Below are 18,762 nucleotides of genomic sequence, written 5' to 3'. Positions count from 1 at the left end.
TCTTGCCCAGTGAGGACAAAAAGGGACATTGATACAGGAGTGATTTACATTAACTAACGAGAAAGGGCTCTGCAAGGCTCCTAGGTATATTAGAAGCTTCATCTCCTTTCATAGCCTCTTGCTGCAGCAGCAATGAGTGTGGTGTCACAAAACCTGAAATTATTACTTTGCTTTAGGATCAAAAACGTAGATGAAGAAGAATTGGGGGGGAGCTCTATTTACAAGCAAAGTGCAAAGTAAATAGTAACATCCTCTTCCCTGGGACAAGTGCAATGAGTCAGGCAGTCTCAATCCAGTTACCAGAAGATGGCTGTACACATCACAAAATTTAACCAGCCCTCTGCTGGCTGTCTCATTAGAGCTCCAGGACTGAATGGGCATGAAGACTTTTACTCCAAGACTGAGGCAAATTGGTGGGTCCAGGTGTGGAAGTTCACTGTCATACATGGTTTACCTGCTTTCTAAGTGTCCAAAGCTGTCAGGCCAGCATCTTTCACCAGCACAAAATTCACATGAAAAAGGTCTTTAAGAATTTGTTTTAAATTACTGGATTTAAAGGAAGGGAAAGCTACTAGAAGAGAAGTGATTAATACACATGTGGTAGGTCAATGTAAGATTGCCCCAGTGAGGTCAATTCTATTAACATGAAATTTAGACCACTTAGGCCCTGACCTAGCTTGCATGACTCGTACCTATCCCGTTGTCCCGTTTTTAATGGGACAGTCCCATATTTAAGCCCTCCTGCAGGTATCCTGACTTTTTCTTAAAAATGGGCAAATTGTCCCATATTTTCTGTCTCTGCACCATCGGTACTGGCCAGTCCTGCTGCTGGCCAGATCCCTGCTCACCAGCCACCCACCCACTAGCAGGGGGAAAGGGCTCCAGTGGCCAATGATGGGGTTGGGTGTGCAAGGCTGGTGCGGGGTGAAGATGCAGCACGGGGCCGGCCTCTTCCCCTGCTGGTCCGTCAGCGCAGTCCCCACTGCTTGCTGGCTCTCGGTCGGCAGGGCCCCACCCCACATCCCATTTCCAGCCAGCACTGGCTGTGAGCTGCGGTGGCTGGTGAGTGCAGGCAGGTGCCAGGCAGCAGCCGGGTTACACGTCGCCTCTGCTGCCCACCCATCGGCTTTTTACGTGCTCCCCCTCTTGCTGTCCTCTCCCTGCTTTGCCCCTTTGCCCCCCCCAGCCCCACTGCTCCTCCATATTCCCCCCCAGTGGGGCGCATCCTACTCCCAGCACTGGCCAGCAGGCTCCTTCCTTCCCCCACTGCCTCTGGCTGGGCCGGTGCCCTGGGAAAGCCCAAGACCCTCCGGCCAGGGGTGCTGGCCAGGAGGAACTGAGCCCTGCATGTGCCAACCCTCTCCCCCACACACACACATAGCGCTGGCAAGGGAAGCCTTCCACCCCTCTGCTAAGCTCTGGAGTGGTTGGGGGAGGGAGGAAGTGATTTTCAGCCGTCACACCCTGAATCTGCAGGCTCCACAGCAGCCCCCTGGCAGGGGCTTAGCGCCCTCTTCACCCACACCCCCTACCCCGCCCTGGATCCTGCCCCCAGGGAGCATGGGCTACTTTGTCCCCTAGGCACACTCCCCTGCTGAGCCACCTCTCTGGCCCAGTTCGCTGAAGCCTCTGCATCCTTAGGGCTTAACCCCTTCCAGCACATGCTGAAGCCAGAGGCGGCTGGGTTATGTCGGTGGCCAGCAGCAGCCTGGAGGTGTTAGCTGCCTTTCGACACTGTGGGGGCAGGAAGGGACAAGCTGTTTCTAGCCACACAGGGGTGGGGGAGAAGAGATGAGCTCTGCAAAGACTTGGGCCAGGTCATCCCCCCACAGCTGGAAGCAGTTCCCATCCATTACCTCCCGGGCCACATTCTGGTACGAACCCTGGCAGAAATCTAGGGAGTGGGGGCATGTGGCCCTGCGTGCCCCCTCTCCCCCTGACACGTTGCCTCAGGGATATGTGGTGCCAGGTACCAGCAGATGCAGGTCCGTCCTGGGGGCCCAGCCAGGCATGGAGGGTGGAGAGCATTGGCTGGGAGGGTCAGGTTGGTCAGTCACACACACCTGCGTGAGAGAGTTGTAATGAGTGTGTGTGTGTCACCTCTCCCCAGGTGTGTATGTGGGGGGTAGGGGTGCATGTCACCTGACCCCGTGTGAAACCTAAGGCCTTAAAGATAAGAAGGTAAATAAAAAGACTCCAACTACACAGTATTTCTTTTTAACAGGGGCTCAGTCACCTTGATGTTAATTTGAACGTTTGTCCTGCCTCATTCTGATCGATTGCTATTGAACTCACTTGAATATGAATAATTTTACCAGGTGTCCTGTATTCAGCATAGGGAAATATGGTCACCCTACTCATGTCATTACTCCTATAGGACTCAGTGAGATTACACAAGCCACTAAAATAAGCAGGATTTAGATCTTAGTTTTCAGTATTCACTTTGAAACATCCAGAGGAAGTAAATGAAATGACAGCTGATGCCAGATTGTATATCTGAAATAATGTTAGATCTTGTTTCATATTTTATATAAAAATGCAGTAAATTATTCCAGACATAATGAATCTATAGCTACTCTGTGTCTCTGGGAATATGGTATAGTGGTTAGCTCAGAGCACTGGGAGTTGGGTCTTCTGAGTTCTAGGCCTGTCTCTGCCAGTGGCCTGCTGTGTGACCTTTGCTGAGTCCCTTAACTGCTCTCCATTTCCCCATCGGTAAAAAGAGAGCAATAATACTTATCCACCTCATGGGCAGCTGTGAATCTTAATCAATGTCTCTAAACTGCTTTGAGATCCCTACATGAAAAGTATGGTGGCCAAGTTGATCAAAGTGACTGGTGACTTTGGGTTGCCACTTGAGACACCTCAAGGGGCTCTGATTCTCAGAGAGCTCAGAGCAGGTGCTCAGTGCTTTCTGAAAATCAAATCTCTTTTAGGTGTCCCAAGTTGGGCCCTCAAAAGCAGAGGCACCCAGAATCACTACTCACTTTTGAAAATCTTGGCCATTAGTATTATTACTATTATTCATTACATATAAGAGGCAGCCTAGCACTAAAACCCTCGATCTGAACATTGCCGCTGTCAGCTATGGTGTTGTTCAGAATCCAGAGGTAATTCTGGATTTTGCAAACATTGCCTATATTTCTAAGGTGATGAACCAAAACCCAACCAAAATCTGGGGTATTTCAAATCTGGATCTAAAGCTTGCAGATCAGGCAGAATTTCTGGTTTTTATTTTTCTGCATATTGGTGTCAGAAACTCCCTGGATTTAGAGGATGGGGAAAAGAGCATATGGTGCATTCATCTGTAGTCCAAGTCAGTTTGCAGACAGTCCATGGCTAGTGCTGGCTGGCCTAGATCCTACATCTGACAGTCTCAGTTGGAGGACAGAGAGAGAATTATGTGCTGATGTACAGCTCTGGGAAGTACCTGGGTCTCTCATCTTCCACGTGAGAGCACTCATTTATCTCTAAGGGAAAGGGAAATGACTTCACGGAGGCTCAGAGGCAAGAATTTATTACAGAATTCGACCGCTACCATGTCCTGTGACCTTTACATCACATCACATCTGTTAAAACAGCTGTGTCATCAAAGGGTGGAAGAGGCCAGGCCTCCAGGGGAGGAAAACAAAGGCCTATCGAAGACTAAAGGAAGAGAGAAAAAAAGAATTATTCTGACTCTTTTATCTCTTTCAGTGGCCTTCTCCTGCTGTTCACCTTAGCCTGTCCCAGGGCAGCTTACCTCCTGGAGGCTTCTGCCCAGCTCCACTAATCTGCCCAGTCCTCTAATTACACATTTCATGGTTTAATGAGTTAACACATATAACTCAGGGCCTCTGAAGGAGACTGCAGCAGAGGGTGCCTAAAGCAGGATTATTGTTTGTGTAAATCTCTTTAAACTACTGGCAAATGTGGCGTCCTTCATTCGGCTCAATATTTGATTATAACGTTATTCCCTCAATGCAATTGGAAAGATCCCAGGTACCAAATAAATGAGGCATTGGTGAATTCTCAATGGCACACAGCAATCTTGCACATAGAATAATTTCTATTGTTTCTTTTAAAAATTGTTTTTAAAAAAAATATATATTTAGGGCATCGCGTCCATTACCCGCTAGATGTAGCAAAGGTAACACAAATGGAGCGCAGCTATGGCCCAGCTCCTCAAAGGTATTTAGGTACCTAACTCCCATAGAAATCAATGAGAGTTAGGTAGTTCAATCCCTTTGAGGATCTGGGCCAGTGTGACAGTGGCTAATAAAGACACAACACAGATTTAGGCCCCAATCCTGCCGGCAACAACCTGCAATGACACAGAGCCCTGGGAAAGTCACTCATGTTCTATGGGCAGAATTGGGGCCTGAGTCCTTAGAATACACTGGCAATGCTTTTATAAAATAAAAGGCATGTCCCTCTGTGGGTGTATAAAGCGTGCCGTTTTGTGCATCCCAGAGGAGTTGGAAGCACTCAGCTTTGTTGCAGTTCTCACACCATAAATTCTCTCACTCATCTCTGGTGATTCCAGAAATGCATGAGCTGGTGTCAGACACATTCTTAACAATATTTTGCCCTTCTGCTGTGCTTTTCATCCCCACACCTTAAAGTATTTTGCAAATGCTAATGAATTTAACACGCCCAGTAAGATAGCTCTGTATTATCCCACTTTGCAGAGGAAGACTGCACTGGCACACAGCAGTGAAGTGACATGCCCAAGTCTTCATAGCAAGTCAGTGGCGGTGCAGCGAATAGAACTCCCAAGCCCCAACTATCCCTGCAAACTCCTGCATCACTAGATCATACTCCCTCCTTTCTGTATCCCTTTAGCTTTTGTTTTCTACTTGCTTTCCTTTACAAAGCCCATCTCAGAAGCTGGAAATAGACATTTTTTATACCCCTACCAATTGGTTCTTTTTCATTTGGCATACACTGATTTCCTCCCCTCACCCCACATTGTTTCTAATGGCGCTTGAAATGAACATGCTTCTGTTTTGCTTCCTGTTTGTGCCACAGTGAAGAGGACAAAAAGCAAGGCCTGCCACCGGGTGGCTAATTGTTTTTGATTTTTGGGGGGTGGGAGGTTGTTGGGGGAGGTTTTCCATTTGAGGATTGATTTTTTTTGTTCATGTGCTGGATATTCCTTTTTCCCTGTGGCAGGAATGTCTTAGCAAATGTGAGTGTGAATGGTGGCAAGTTCTAAATTGCTGTAGACTTTCAATCTCTATTCTATTCTATTCTATTCTATTCTATTCTCTGTAGATTCCGTGTTCATCACCATAGTATCTGTGTCCTCCAGTAGCATATTAACATGACTAACACATCTGTCATGGATTGTTTTCTTGTCCGTTTCTCCAGGGGCACAAGCATGTGCAGTCAAGTGCCTTGTTTTTGTTGGGATTTAAGGATTTGGTCTGGGTTTAAATGTGCGTATTGCTCTATATTTATGTTAGAAAAGGCCAGTCCAAAGAAATGCTCCTTGGAGTAGCAGGTAGTGAGGTTTTAGTGCTGGTCCTTAAGTTTCTCTGTTTCAGATCCTCAAAGATAGTTAGGTTCCTAACTGCCACTGAAATCAATCCAAGTTAGGTACCTAAATACCTTTGAGGATCTGAGCCTAGTTTCCAATCCTGCAACTGCATCCATGGATAGGCCTTTAGATGGGCTTGTGCCCACCAGTGCCCTGGGAACTCAATAGGTACATCCATGGATATAGGCCTGCATGCCCTTTGAAGTCAACAGGGCTCTATGCAGGAGGTCCCTTGAGCTTATGGAGAGCCCATTGACTTCGGTGAGGCTCCACATGGGTCCAAGGGTCCACCCACATGGATGCCATTGCAGGATCAGGGCCCTAATGTATAAATCTTACATTGCTGCATAAGGAACTGCCATGGGGATGGCCAGGCTGCTGCTGACTCATACAGTCGGATTAGCCTTATTTAGGTCTCAGGTGCAGTGAATTGGCAATCTCTTGGAACCTGAGTTTCACAAAGTGCAGGAATATAAAGAGAAAACTTAGCAGCAGGGTAGATAAGGAAGCTATGAAGAGAGAGTCTAACACTGGAGCTGGCTAGAAAACCTCATTCTACTTTTGGTCTAAAGATTTTACTTATGTAATTTGTTGATATTCTTAAAAGACAAGGAGTACTTGTGGCACCTTAGAGACTAACAAATTTATTAGAGCATAAGCTTTCGTGAGCTACAGCTCACTTCATCGGATGCATTTCGATGAAGTGAGCTGTAGCTCACGAAAGCTTATGCTCTAATAAATTTGTTAGTCTCTAAGGTGCCACAAGTACTCCTTTTCTTTTTGCGAATACAGACTAACACGGCTGCTACTCTGAAACCTGTTGATATTCTTGTGTCTTTGGCTTCTTTCTCTCCACTAAAGGAGGTTAATATATTTTAATTTACCTTGCTTGGTCTGTTGTACCCTTTCCTTCTGTGTCAGGCCCACCTTCTACTCCCCAAGCTATCATTATTGGTACAAGGGCTGCTTGTTCTCCTGTTTATCAGGAACTGAGCTAACTTCTGTCTTCTGAAACCAATTTAGATATTTAGGAGCAGTCTTGGATTACTTGAATTATCACCTTGGGTCAGGAACTCTGCTCTGTTTTTACAATGTCTAGCACGCTGGGGTCCTATGTCCATAACTGGTGTTTGTATTAACTCATATAGTTCATAATTCTGGTTGACTACATAGTTTTGCTAACACTAAGGATTCAGAAAATCATGTCACACCTCCCAAAATTGAGATCTTATTTAAAACTGAGGGGTTTTTTTAAAACATGCCTGCTTGTTTATTAATTTTTTAGGGTTCATATTTTCAAACTCTTCAGGGCTGGAACCTGGCTTTAAAATAACCAAAAGCAGAGCTTGAGGTGTACTAGGATTTAAGAAAAACACCAGATCGTGTAAGGCTTAGGAGAGTTGGCAACACAGAATGGGAAAATGCCTGCAATTCTACCTAAGTGATGTGTAATTATCTAGTTGGATTTAAAAAATAATAAAGGAGCCTCTCTGAGGCTTTAGGCACCTTAGTGTAATTAATTACCCAATAAATGCAATTACATTAAAACTCAGCAGCAATTAAATCGATTCCACAGGAAGTTGGCTGGTTGGCCACCTAGCCTTCCATCATCCAGGAAGCATATCCTCAGCCTTCTCCAAAGACCCTATCAAACAGGTGACTTTCAGGGTGTGCTGCAAGACACCAAATTTAGGGTATTTTGGACCCCCGGGGGGATCAAACTCTAAAGTCTTGGAACCCTCACAGAGAACTTCCTGCCGGCCACCTCCTTGCTTTCATAAACACAGCTTACGTTGGCTTTATGTGCCAGTAGTCATGGCACGGAACTGGCCTATGCATGCTGGATTATGTATAGGATTCAATTCACCTTGGATTTTTTTTTCCTGGTATAAAATATACTAATCATTTCAAAGGCAAATTATCCCTGTGACTATGAAGAGGTTTTTGTGCTGATTGGTTTTGGTGTCTTGAATAATTTCATCAGCCCTTTGTCTGTGGCTGCTGGTCTGTCTGGATTTCTTGCACTTTTAGGCTGTGGTGGATTCTAGATCCAATTCTACAGCAGGTTTAGGGGCTAAAATTCCATAGCATGTAGAGTCCAGCTAAACAAAGTAAGGGATGGGGTGAAATCTTTCCAAGGCTTGGATTATACAACCACCAAGTCAACCATTGAAAACACCGACTTCTCACCTATCTTTAGACAAAACCTGAGTCCTTTACTTAACCGAGATGGAGTCCGAGTCTGCCTCCCTTACTCTGCAAATAGGAAAGAACTGCTCAACATAAGTAAGGGTGGTGGAACTTTGCCCTTATGACCTGCCCATTGATGGGGTTTCTGCCCACACTGCTTACTATAAAAAAACTACTACTCCCACTACTATACAAAACAGGCAGCCATAACCACACCTTCCTTTCCCCACCTATGTTCTAGTCAACTGGGCCAACCCACCAATTAGAAAAGTCTCCATAGTCTAAGCCCAAGGACAAGCAAACACAAGGTGTCTCATTTCTGGTGCAGCTTATTGCTCATGCAACTGGTTTCTGAACTCTCTTCATGCTTCTTCACTGCTCAGCTCTTGGCAGCTGCCAGGGAGATAGCCCTGCCAATCAGCCTTTGCCAGTGAGTGAATCCACAAAGAAATGCAAGAGCTTATAAAAGGATTCCACACAGGGGGCTCTCTAAATAGATCAAAAGAGGCCACGTGCAATGGTGTCACTTTATAAGATAGGGATAAACAGTGCAGGAGGTGGGGTGGGAGGGTGGCACTCTCTTTGTGACCTTGTCTGCACTGATGATTTTCTCCAATTTCACCAATCAGTTTCCCAGCCTTTGGCACAACCCTTAGTGTGGACAGGTTACATTTGCACTAAAGCAATTTGTGGCAGTAGCATCTTCACCTGCCTACGTTAGGTTGAAGTAGGGGCAATTCTTCAGCATAGACCAGTTCTGTCAGTCTCTCTCTTTCTTTTGTGTAGAAAAGCAAAATTCCAGACTTTGTGAAAATGATTCATTTGGTGCAGCCTGCAAAAGCGATCCGGGAGTGATATGCATGTTACACCTAGATACAAGGGGAGAAGCCACAGTTCAGACAATTTATCTTCCTTCAAGCTGGAGCCTGCAGTGCTAGCATGGACACTTGGAACCATTTCTGGGTTATGGGGAGGTGGATGAGCGGTCGTTTGGCACAGCATCCCCCAGAGTCAAAATGATCCCCATGCTGACTCCATCTCTGCCATACTGGCAATGCATGTACTGGGGAGCTGTCTAATGGGGCTGGAGTTTGAAACAATCTCTACCGCTTAGCAGCCCATTCAGAGTAGAGGAAGTTCACCCCCTCTTGCTTTGCCGGGTCCATCTGTCTGAAGACAGACTCAGAGAGGCCCTATTACCCTGAAGATTTGCTGCAGCTGGGATGGGTAAATGGGGCCTAAAACAGCAAATTGTAGATTCATATGAAGGGTCTTCACAACCACAAAGAGAAAAGGGTTCTTTATTTTAATGAAAGCTCAGACTCTGAAGAATTGTGTGTGTGTGTGTACACAAGGGAAGACATTAGTTACACAACTCAGTAGCATAAGCAAAGGGCTGGGATTCAGGGAACCTCTCCGTTCTAATTCTGTTTCTGACACTAATTCCCTCTGTGGTCTTGAGTAAGTCACCTAACCTATCTGCCTCAGTTTCCCCAGCTGTAAACATAATTTGCCTTTATTAATTTGCCTTTCCCATACAGCTGGTATCAGGATTAATTCATTAAGATGTGCAAACTGGTTTTGAAGATGACAAGCGCTAAGTATTAATATCTCTCTACACAGATTTAACGGGCCCGTGGAGCTGAACAGCCGTCATCCTAGAACACACTGCGCTCAGCTGCTGTCTGCAGCTCTTCACGAAAGGTTAGGGCCTTGGCTGGGGCCACGTCAGCAGTTCTCATTAGGGCTCTGCGGAATTTGAGGCTGGCATCTGTTTGCAGTACAGAGGCAGTAGTAGTATGTACAATTGAATCTGAGCAGGGGAAGGGGGGAGAAATAAAAGACTGTCTGAAAGAGAAAGCCCAGGGAGATTTTTCTTCCAACAGGCAAGCCAAGGAGCTTGTACTGACTCCCTACTCGGCGAGGGCAGGGAAAAGAGAGAGCCCTGTGGCTCTGGAGGAAAAGATGTCGGCATGTGAACCCGACAAGCACAGAAAACCTCACTGCTCCTCTGGCCAATGACTCCCCCTCTCTTTTGAAGTCCCTGCCAAGTTGCTGAGCCCTGGATTTTGCAGTGTAAAGCAGCTGTAGCTAGGACACATAGCTTGGTTTCACATACGCGTTTCACATTGAGCTCTCTGGTTTTAGTTTTGAAATCATTCACCTTAGGCAAAATGTTGGGGTTGCATGAGGATCATGAATGCTGGGCACTGAACGGCAGGCTTCTGTCCGAGAGGCTGGATCTCAGAGTTCAGATGCAGCATAGGGAACAAATTGACCCAGTATCAGAGGGGTAGCCATGTTAGTCTGGATCTGTAAAAGCGGCAGAGTCCTGTGGCACCTTATAGACTAACAGACGTATTGGAGCATAAGCTTTTGTGGGTGAATACCCACTTCGTTAGATGCAGGTAGTGGAAATTTCCAAAGGCAGGTATAAATATGGAAGCAAGAATCAGGCTAGGGGTAACAAGATTAGTTCAATCAGGGCGGATGAGGCCCTCTTCTAGCAGTTGTGGTGTGAACACCAAGGGAGGAGAAACTGCTTTTGTCATTGGCGAGCCACTCACAGTCTTTGTTTAATCCTGAGCTGATGGCGTCAAATTTGCAAATGAACTAAAGCTCAGCAGTTTCTCTTTGAAGTCTGGTCCTGAAGTTTTTTTACTGCAGGATGGCTAGCTTTAAATCTGCTAGTGTGTGTCCAGGGAGGTTGAAGTGTTCTCCTCCAGGTTTTTGTATATTGCCATTCCTAATATCTGATTTGTGTCCATTTATCCTTTTACGTAGGGACTGTCCAGTTTGACCGATGTGCATAGCAGAGGGGCATTGCTGGCACATGATGATATATATTACTTGGTGGATGTGCAGGTGAATGAACCGGTGATGGTGTAGCTAATCTGGTTAGGTCCTGTAATGGTGTCTCTAGTGTAGATATGTGGGCAGAGTTGGCATCGAGGTTTGTTGCATGGATTGGTTCCTGAGTTAGAATTACTATGGTGCGGTGTGTAGTTGCTGGTGAGAATATGCTTCAGGTTGGCAGCTTGTCTGTGGGTGAGGACTGGCCTGCCTCCCAAGGCCTGTGAAAGTGAGGGATCGTTGTCCAGGATGGGTTGTAGATCACTGATGATGCGTTGGAGGTTTTAGCTGAGGACTGTATATGATGGCCAGTGGAGTTCTGTTGGTTTCTTTCTTGGGCTTGTCTTGCAGCAGGAGGCTTCTGGGTACATGTTCATTCACCTGCACGTCCACCAATGTAATACGCCATCATGTGCCAGCAATGCCCCTCTGCTATGTACATCAGCCAAACTGGACAGTCCCTACGTAAAAGGATAAATGGACACAAATCAGATATTAGGAATAGCAATATACAAAAACCTGGAGGAGAACACTTCAACCTCCCTGGACACACACTAGCAGATTTAAAGCTAGCCATCCTGCAGCAAAAAAACTTCAGGACCAGACTTCAAAGAGAAACTGCTGAGCTTCAGTTCATTTGCAAATTTGATACCATCAGCTCAGGATTAAACAAAGACTGTGAATGGCTCCCCAACTACAAAAGCAGTTTCTCCTCCCTTGATGTTCCCAGGGTTCCAGGTTGAGGGTTCCCAAGCAAGAGCAACAGGGCTCCACACTGCTGTAGGGAGCCACGTGCCATGCGTTAGCTGCTGCTCCAGGCTGGAGGGGAGGAGATCAAGTCATGAGTTGCCCGTGTTCTGATTCCATCAGCAAGCCCAGAGCTGGCGTCAGTTGCCTCCCATTCCATTCCTGCTGCTGGAAGGAGAGAAGGCACCAAGAATTGCTAAGTGGTTGCAGGATCTTCCAAAGTTCTAGCTCCCCAGGAGGTTACTTGCTTGTCCTCTCAAGACCAGCCCTGGAAATGACCATAGAGATCTGAGGCTGGTCCACAGAAGATGTCTTATTTGGCAGCCTCTCCCTAGGAAATCCCCAAGACCGGAGCAGTCAGGAGAAAGCTGTGCATGGGGCAGTCTTCCCTGTGTGCACCAGGCCTGGCTCCAGCCAAGGCAATTAGCCAGTTGCTTTTAGGAATACAAATTTCACCTAGTTTAGGAAGAAAACAAAGCAACTCTGGTTCCCAGAGGCAAACTTGCCCCGGCTCTGTGGTTCTTCCTGCCATTAGCATAGTTGCAATAACTATGTAGTGGATTGGGTGCTGCTAATATTTTTTTTCCTATACCATCTTGTGCACGAGCCAATTTGTTAAAATTAGATCTTCAGAGAACAACACTGTCAATGCAAGCAGCAGAGAATAAAGCAGCCCAGCTGCCCCACCCTATCTTTGAAGTGTCAATCTGTTTAGCTTAATATTTTCTAGCTGCTCAGCTGCCATTTTCTAGGCAAATATGGCAGGCCAGGCTGTAATCCCTTTGCTGCTGCCGGAATTTGCAGTGTTGTAATAAATGGGAGAGCACGGCAAAACAGAACTATGCACATAAAAGGCCGGGGATTGCTTTCACCATGATTCTAGAGGAAAATCTGGTGTTTGGCTAGGCAGACAGACATGTAAGTTCCTAAATGGCCATTTGCATGGTTCATTACTTGCTTTGTGCACACAAATGTAAGTATGCAGTTGTAGGCTTGGGCCTGCCATTTTAATGTTTGACCCAAAGAAGAAAGGTTGGCCACGTGTGAGACGAAAAAGGATTGTCTTGAGGTTAACTTGCAGCATTGGGAACATTTGTGGCTTTGCCACGGACTGCCCTTCATGACTTTGGACAAGTCACCTAACTTCTCCTTGCCTCTGTTTCTCCCTCCATAAAAGAGGGCTAATGACACTGAGCTGCCTCCCAGATGGAGCATGAGACTTGGTTTGCTAATCATTGAATTCTGAGAACCTGGGAAGGAAGGGGCCAGCCAACTGCAAAGTGTCATTGCTACAGCTGGGCTTTTGTACGGGTGCTCTGGCTGGATTGTTGGTGTGCGAGATGAATCATCTCTTCTCCATAAGGTGTGAGCTGGGGGGCATTAGAAGGTTCCCTCTGCGTGTTTTGCAATCATTGCCTCAACAGCTGGGAGCCAGTGTTTAGGTCTGGCTTGTCTCATTGGGAGCAGACCAGGGTAAGGGATGGGGGGGGACTTTGTCAATTGTGCTCTCTGTGACAGTACTCATACTTACCTTGAATAGAGACTGGGAATGGATGAGTCATTACACAAAGTAAAACTATTTCCCCATGGTATTTCTCCCTCCCACCCCACCCCCCACTGTTCCTCTGATATTCTTGTTAACTGCTGGAATTAGCTTACCTTGCTTGTCACCATGAAAGGTCTTCCTCCTTTCCCCCCCCCCCCCCCCCGCTGCTGGTGATGGCTTATCTTAAGTGATCACTCTCCTTACAGTGTGTATGATAAACCCATTGTTTCATGTTCTCTGTGTGTGTATATAAATCTCTCCTCTGTTTTTTCCACCAAATGCATCCGATGAAGTGAGCTGTAGCTCACAAAAGCTTATGCTCTAATAAATTTGTTAGTCTCTAAGGTGCCACAAGTACTCCTTTTCTTTTTGCGAATACAGACTAACACGGCTGCTACTCTGAAAAGTACTCATACTGTGTCGGGGGGTGGACTTATCATGTTGTGACCCCAAGCAAGGACTTGGGGCCAAAAGGAGGAGGGCTCAGTATTGAAGTGCCTCCCCTCCAGCCTTGCTGCTGTTGCAGAAGATCAGGTGGTGGGTTGCCTCCCTCCTGGGAAATTTGGCTGGCCCCGGCCTGTGAGCTAGGATGGTGTCTCCAGATGTACAGTGATCACTTGCAGTGCTTGTGCAAGGCTGAGGAGGCACCGCAGTGCTGCCACCTATCTACCTTTTACCTACACAAGGGACAGGTCACTCTCTGATTGGTTTCTGGGTTTTAACCTGGGCAGGGAACGCCTGGCTCTCTTGGGAAGGTTGGTTGGTTCCTGGTTTTGCAGATCAAGGGCATCATTCCTCACAGGCCTCCAGCTGAGCTGAATTACAGCAGGTAGGAGGAGTACTTGCTGTTGGTCACGGAGCTGGGGCCTGGCAACAGTATGATGGACCATTGGGTACCTTGACTGGTTAAAAATCAAGTCAGGGAAAGCAAATGGGTCAGAGAAGAGGATGCAGAGAAAGAGGAGAGGAGAGGATGGATGGGCTCAGAGGAAGGGAAGAAGGGGGGGAAGTGGAGAGGCAAAAAGAAGGGGGAGAAGACAGCGGAGAAAGTGGGGAGGGGAGAGAACAGAGGTAAGAGATTCAGGGAGGAAAAAGAATGAAAGGAAGGGGGTGAGAAGAGAAGGTAAGGAACAAATTCATGTCTCCTCTCTCTTCCTTCCGCACAGCCAATGTTCCTTCCCTGCTCTCTGGCGCTGGAGGAGGAGAGCACAGCTGAAGGAGTAATGGCTTAAGGGACCTTTCAGGGCAGGGCCTGGCACTCACTAGAGAGGAAAGGTCAGGCCAAGAGTTGCCTGTGTTGAGGCAGCAGAGGCCTTGAAGGAGCCGGCTTTGCAGCTTCCCTGGTTAGTAACATCACAGAGGAGGAAGGGAAGCTGAGAAAGAGGGATGGGAGAAATAAGACAGTGTCCCACCCTTGTACAAGTTCCTTTCCAAAGAGGGGTTGAGCAGCAGGTTGAGGGCAGGGTAAATCTGTTTTCACAGGCAGCCTGGGTGCCAGGTTAATACTGTCAGCCAATGTCCCTTCAGAAAGCACATCAAACAGTGATTCATCAGGGGAACCCTTTGTATAAGGCAGACAGGTACAGGCTGTGATGGGAATTGCAAAGGTGACCTTACCTGTCTTTCAGCAGGCTGTGAAGGTTGGAGGCACATTAAGTCAACAGAAGGAAGAGGTGCCACTGCATATAAGTCTCTGGGTGAAATCTTAAAAGCCTTATTAAATTTCACTGATAAAATTACCTAGCCAGACCCCTCTCTCTCTCTCTCTCTCTCTCTCTCTCTCTCAGCTTCTTCCCTCCGCCTCCTGGCTGGCTACAAACACAAAGTGCTGGGCCATAGATTCAGCTGGGAGATGAGAAGATTGATCTGTTTCTCCAGACAAATGTGACAATATCTTCTTCATCACTGGGTGCAGCAAGTGAACTGTGGACCCTTCCCAGTCACTGCATCTGTCTGCAAGCAGATTGTATGTGTGTGTGTGTGCGCACACGCATGTGTGGTGTTGCTTTTGTTTTTTTAATTTAGAGACATGGCTCTGAAAAGACCCTGTTGTTCTAAAATACAAAAGGTGGATTCATGTGCTAGGGGAACTAGGATAGAATCACCCAGGGCTCACCTCTGCACCCATGAAGAGAAGAGGGCATATCATTTCCTGATCGCTCGGTAGGCCCAGACATTCCGCAGTAGACTAAGAAGAGTTTAAACTCTTCACAAAACTACTTGATTTCCATAATACCTGGTGTGGCAAAGTTGCGTGTCCTTTTCAAAGGCAAGTAAAAGGGCAGAGCCTGCAAAAAATACACATCTCTTGCACTCATAAAATTCACATCGGTACATACAGCCATCCACTGGTGTTAGAGTCACAGGTGGAGGAAAAACAGGCTGACAGAAGTGTCTTGCGGCTCAGGCACGCAGATGGGAGATTGGGAGTCTATCCTCAGTTGTGCTAGCAACCGCCTGTGTGACACTGAACAAGTCGCATTGCCTCTTTGTGGCTCAGTGTCCCCATCTATAAAATGGGGATGATAGTACCTACCACACAGGGTGACTGAGGGTACATTGCACCTTGAAGGGTTTAACCCTTTATTACTTGCCAGCTGGCCTCTTAATATTATTTTCAGGCACCCTTTTACTGCCATTATGGAACTGCTCGCTTTTGATCCTGACTTACAATCAGAGTGACAAGGTGGCTGAGATAATATCTTTCATTAGACCTCACCCACCTTGTCTCTCTAATATCCTGGGATCAACACGGCTACAACAACACTGCCTGTTACCATCCCAGTGGCAGGCAGATGTATTCCAGGCCCTTTAATATCTTTTTCCTTACAAATCTGCCCAAGCACTGATTCTGTCTTAGGCCTCAACATTTTGGCCCCTTGTCGTGACAGTGTATTTCATCTGGCTTTGCTTTCACTGGGTTGATACTTAAGTTGTGGGGTTTTGGAACGTAGACAAAATGATTTCTTTATTTGTATTGTGCTGGTGCTTTGGGGGCCCAGTTGCGGATCAGAACCTGCTGTCCTGGGCATTGTACAAATACGGAACAAAAAGATGGTCTCTGCCCAAAGAGCTTACAGAGCATAAAGACTTCCCAAGAATAGAGTGTGAATGACAGTGATCCGGATTCTGATCTCAGTCATCGTTATGTAAATCCAAAGTGACATGAGACTCTGACTCAAGCCACTGAGGGTATTTTTCCCCTTTGTTTCACTTGATCCAGGACCCGTCCCCGTAGATGATCAGCTTCCCACCCCCGTTTTAGGAATGTCTTCTCCCTCTCAGCATCAAAGAAGATGGATGGGGCAGGGAGGGGGTAGGCTGCACTACCACTACCCAGACTACACCTGTTCTGTGGGTCAGTTAAGGACGTCACTCTCCGAGGCTCAGTCTGGCACATGTTACTAGCCCTATACTTGATATTGCTTTTCCAGTCCAGAATATTTATTCTGTCCTTTCAGTTTTCCTTATGAACCTTGCCACTTTGGCCCCCACCCATAGTGCATCAGTGAGACTTTGGGTGTGGTGTCACAGACCCTAACAGAGCTTAAGCTTCTGTATCCTTTAGATGCTTATTCTGTGCTGCTCATTGTTATGGTATTTGAACCTCTCCATAACGACCTCAGAGAATAAGACTGAGGCATGGACTTGCCTGAAAGCACCAAGCACTTGTCCTGGTCGCTGTACTCTGCAGCAATTGTCAGGGGAGTGCTTGGTGGAAAGATCTCAGCTCACGAACAAGAGTTGGTACACATCCACTTTCCTTTGTAGAAGTGGCAGACTGGGTAATAATTCATATATGCTGGTCAGGCTTTTGACCAGGGCAGGACGGTACCGCTCTTGGATCCTAGCCTTCGGAGCTGGGGATATTTTGGCTGAAGCCTCTCTATTGTTGCTTCATGCAGTGGCTAGCAGAGCATTCATGAACACAGCTGGGTGTGGCCCCTGCCTGTGGATGTTCGTGTGAGTGCAAACTTGGAGGGCTTTGCAGCTCGTCACAGCATCATAGTGTTATAGGGAATCCAGATTGGTGAGACAGAGGGCTCAGCTGTATCCCAGTTCCCGGTGGCACCCGGGGGGGAATTATCACACACGTGTTTTTCAATTCCCAGCTTCCCAAGAGTTTCCTCCATTTCCCTTTAGAGTCTGTTTGTATGTACCTTGAGTCTTCTCTTTTGTCAGTCCCTCACGCGTACAGTCCTGCAGTCCTAATGCTGAGGATGCCGTCCTGAAAAACCCGTAAGAGGACAAATCCGGAGAAATATTGTGTGAATTTCACCAGCAGAAGAGTGGGGTTTGTGTCTCTGTAGTACAGGAGCCAAACCCTGCAGATCTACATGGCTCTCAAGGGGCCCACCTGAGGCACAGAGCCATCTGTACCCAAGGCTGTATGCCTCTCCTCCGGCTTTCAGGGCACGCTCCATCTCCCTCCTCCCACTGCTGCCCGTGGAACATCGTTCTCTGTCCCTTACCATGCCAGGTGCACATCAGAACCATGCTTCTGGGACTGTCACAGTAACTCCTTACAGATATACAATCGGTGTGTACAGCACAAATGCAGCCAACAGCTGAACCCACTAATGGCATAGGGAATTCCCAGACAGTCAGGGTGTCCAAACTTGGCCTTACCAAGGAGCCACGCTGGTTTCTTGCCAGGAGCACAAGAGACAGCTGAAAATGGAACAGACTGTAAACTCTTTGCTACAGAGGGCACTGTCCACGGAGATTGAAGGCCCCACTGTACAATACTCCCCTCTTGAAAAAAGCATCTGTCCTCTTTAACAAAGAGGCCATAGGGAGAGCAGATCCCAGTATCCAAAGCAGCCGCCTGCTTGGCCGGAGATGGGGCACCGCTTGTGTGTTGGGATCCCCAGTCTCCGTGGGCTGCTGTTAACACTGAAAGCAGCTGGAAGCCAGGCTGTCGAACTTCAGGCATGTGACTGTGAGTCACGCTCTGGCTGCTTCCACCAGACTGAAATTAACATGATGTCATTTCCAATGCCCCCTTTATCACAGAAGCCCTCCTCTGAGCCTCCGAAAAATCAAATGCCACAGAGGATAGGACCAGACTAGCACAGGCCTTTCCTTTTCCATTGAGCGGGGCTATTTTCAGCATTAACAACAAGGAAGGGACCACCAAGTTGTCCTCTTCTCCCAGGACAACAGAAATACAAGACGAGGGAGCTGGGGTGGGCTTAATGGGGTTGCATTCATCAGGCCTCTGCCCACGCTATTCAGTTCCAGTGTGTTGGGAGCCAGGGCCAATCGACTATTCCATCACTCCTCTGGACAATGCATGGTCTGTTTCCATCTCCGATTGATTTCTTGTTTTTCACAAATCCTCCAGTGTCACAGGCTTGTCAGCGGGGCGAGCAGCCTGATGAGTAGCCCAGTGTCTCCGTGGAGATGGCTAGTGAGGACACTTTTCCAGGCAAAGCCAGCCTGTCCCCTAGGACCTCTGTTGCCCTCGGTGCTGCGTATGGTATTTTCTTAACATCTTTTGCAAGATCTGTTGTAAACAGTGGAGGGGTTATAACCAGGTTCTGGGAATCCCTGGTCCTTTCCTTCAGGCTTCCAAAGCCGGCTAGCGCTTTATCTGACAGAGAGAAACTCAGAATTCTACATGTGTATAGAAAGTAATGTAACTAGAGTACCATGCACTGCAAAGCAAATGAATAACGAGTGATTATCTCTCTCCCCCAAATCTGGAGTTGGTCCCAGGGTAGTTAGTTTAGGATCTCCTGAGTATAGTTCCAAGGGTATGTCTGCACATGAGCTAGCCTAGAGAGGGTAACTATAGCAGTGAGGACAGTGCAGGTAGAACAAGTCCAATGTGGACCCTGGGTATGTACTCAGAGCAGAGCGCACTGGCGAGCCATCTTCACTGCTGTTGTTACTCCTGCTA

The 18,762-nt window shown here is 47.2% G+C and overlaps 1 long non-coding RNA gene across 1 annotated transcript; it reads left to right on the top strand.

The window, feature by feature from the left end:
• Window positions 1-6,038: 6,038 nt before the first annotated feature.
• Window positions 6,039-14,769, top strand: LOC122456444. The gene is made up of 3 exons (XR_006275379.1): window positions 6,039-6,104; window positions 9,335-9,415; window positions 14,645-14,769. It is a non-coding gene; the product is annotated as an uncharacterized LOC122456444 (long non-coding RNA).
• The last annotated feature ends 3,993 nt before the right edge of the window (window positions 14,770-18,762 follow it).

This window comes from Dermochelys coriacea, chromosome 13 (assembly GCF_009764565.3).
Source record: "Dermochelys coriacea isolate rDerCor1 chromosome 13, rDerCor1.pri.v4, whole genome shotgun sequence".
NCBI lineage: Eukaryota > Metazoa > Chordata > Testudines > Dermochelyidae > Dermochelys > Dermochelys coriacea.
Note: the sequence above shows the minus strand (reverse complement) of the source record. Positions and strands in the feature narration are given on the sequence as shown.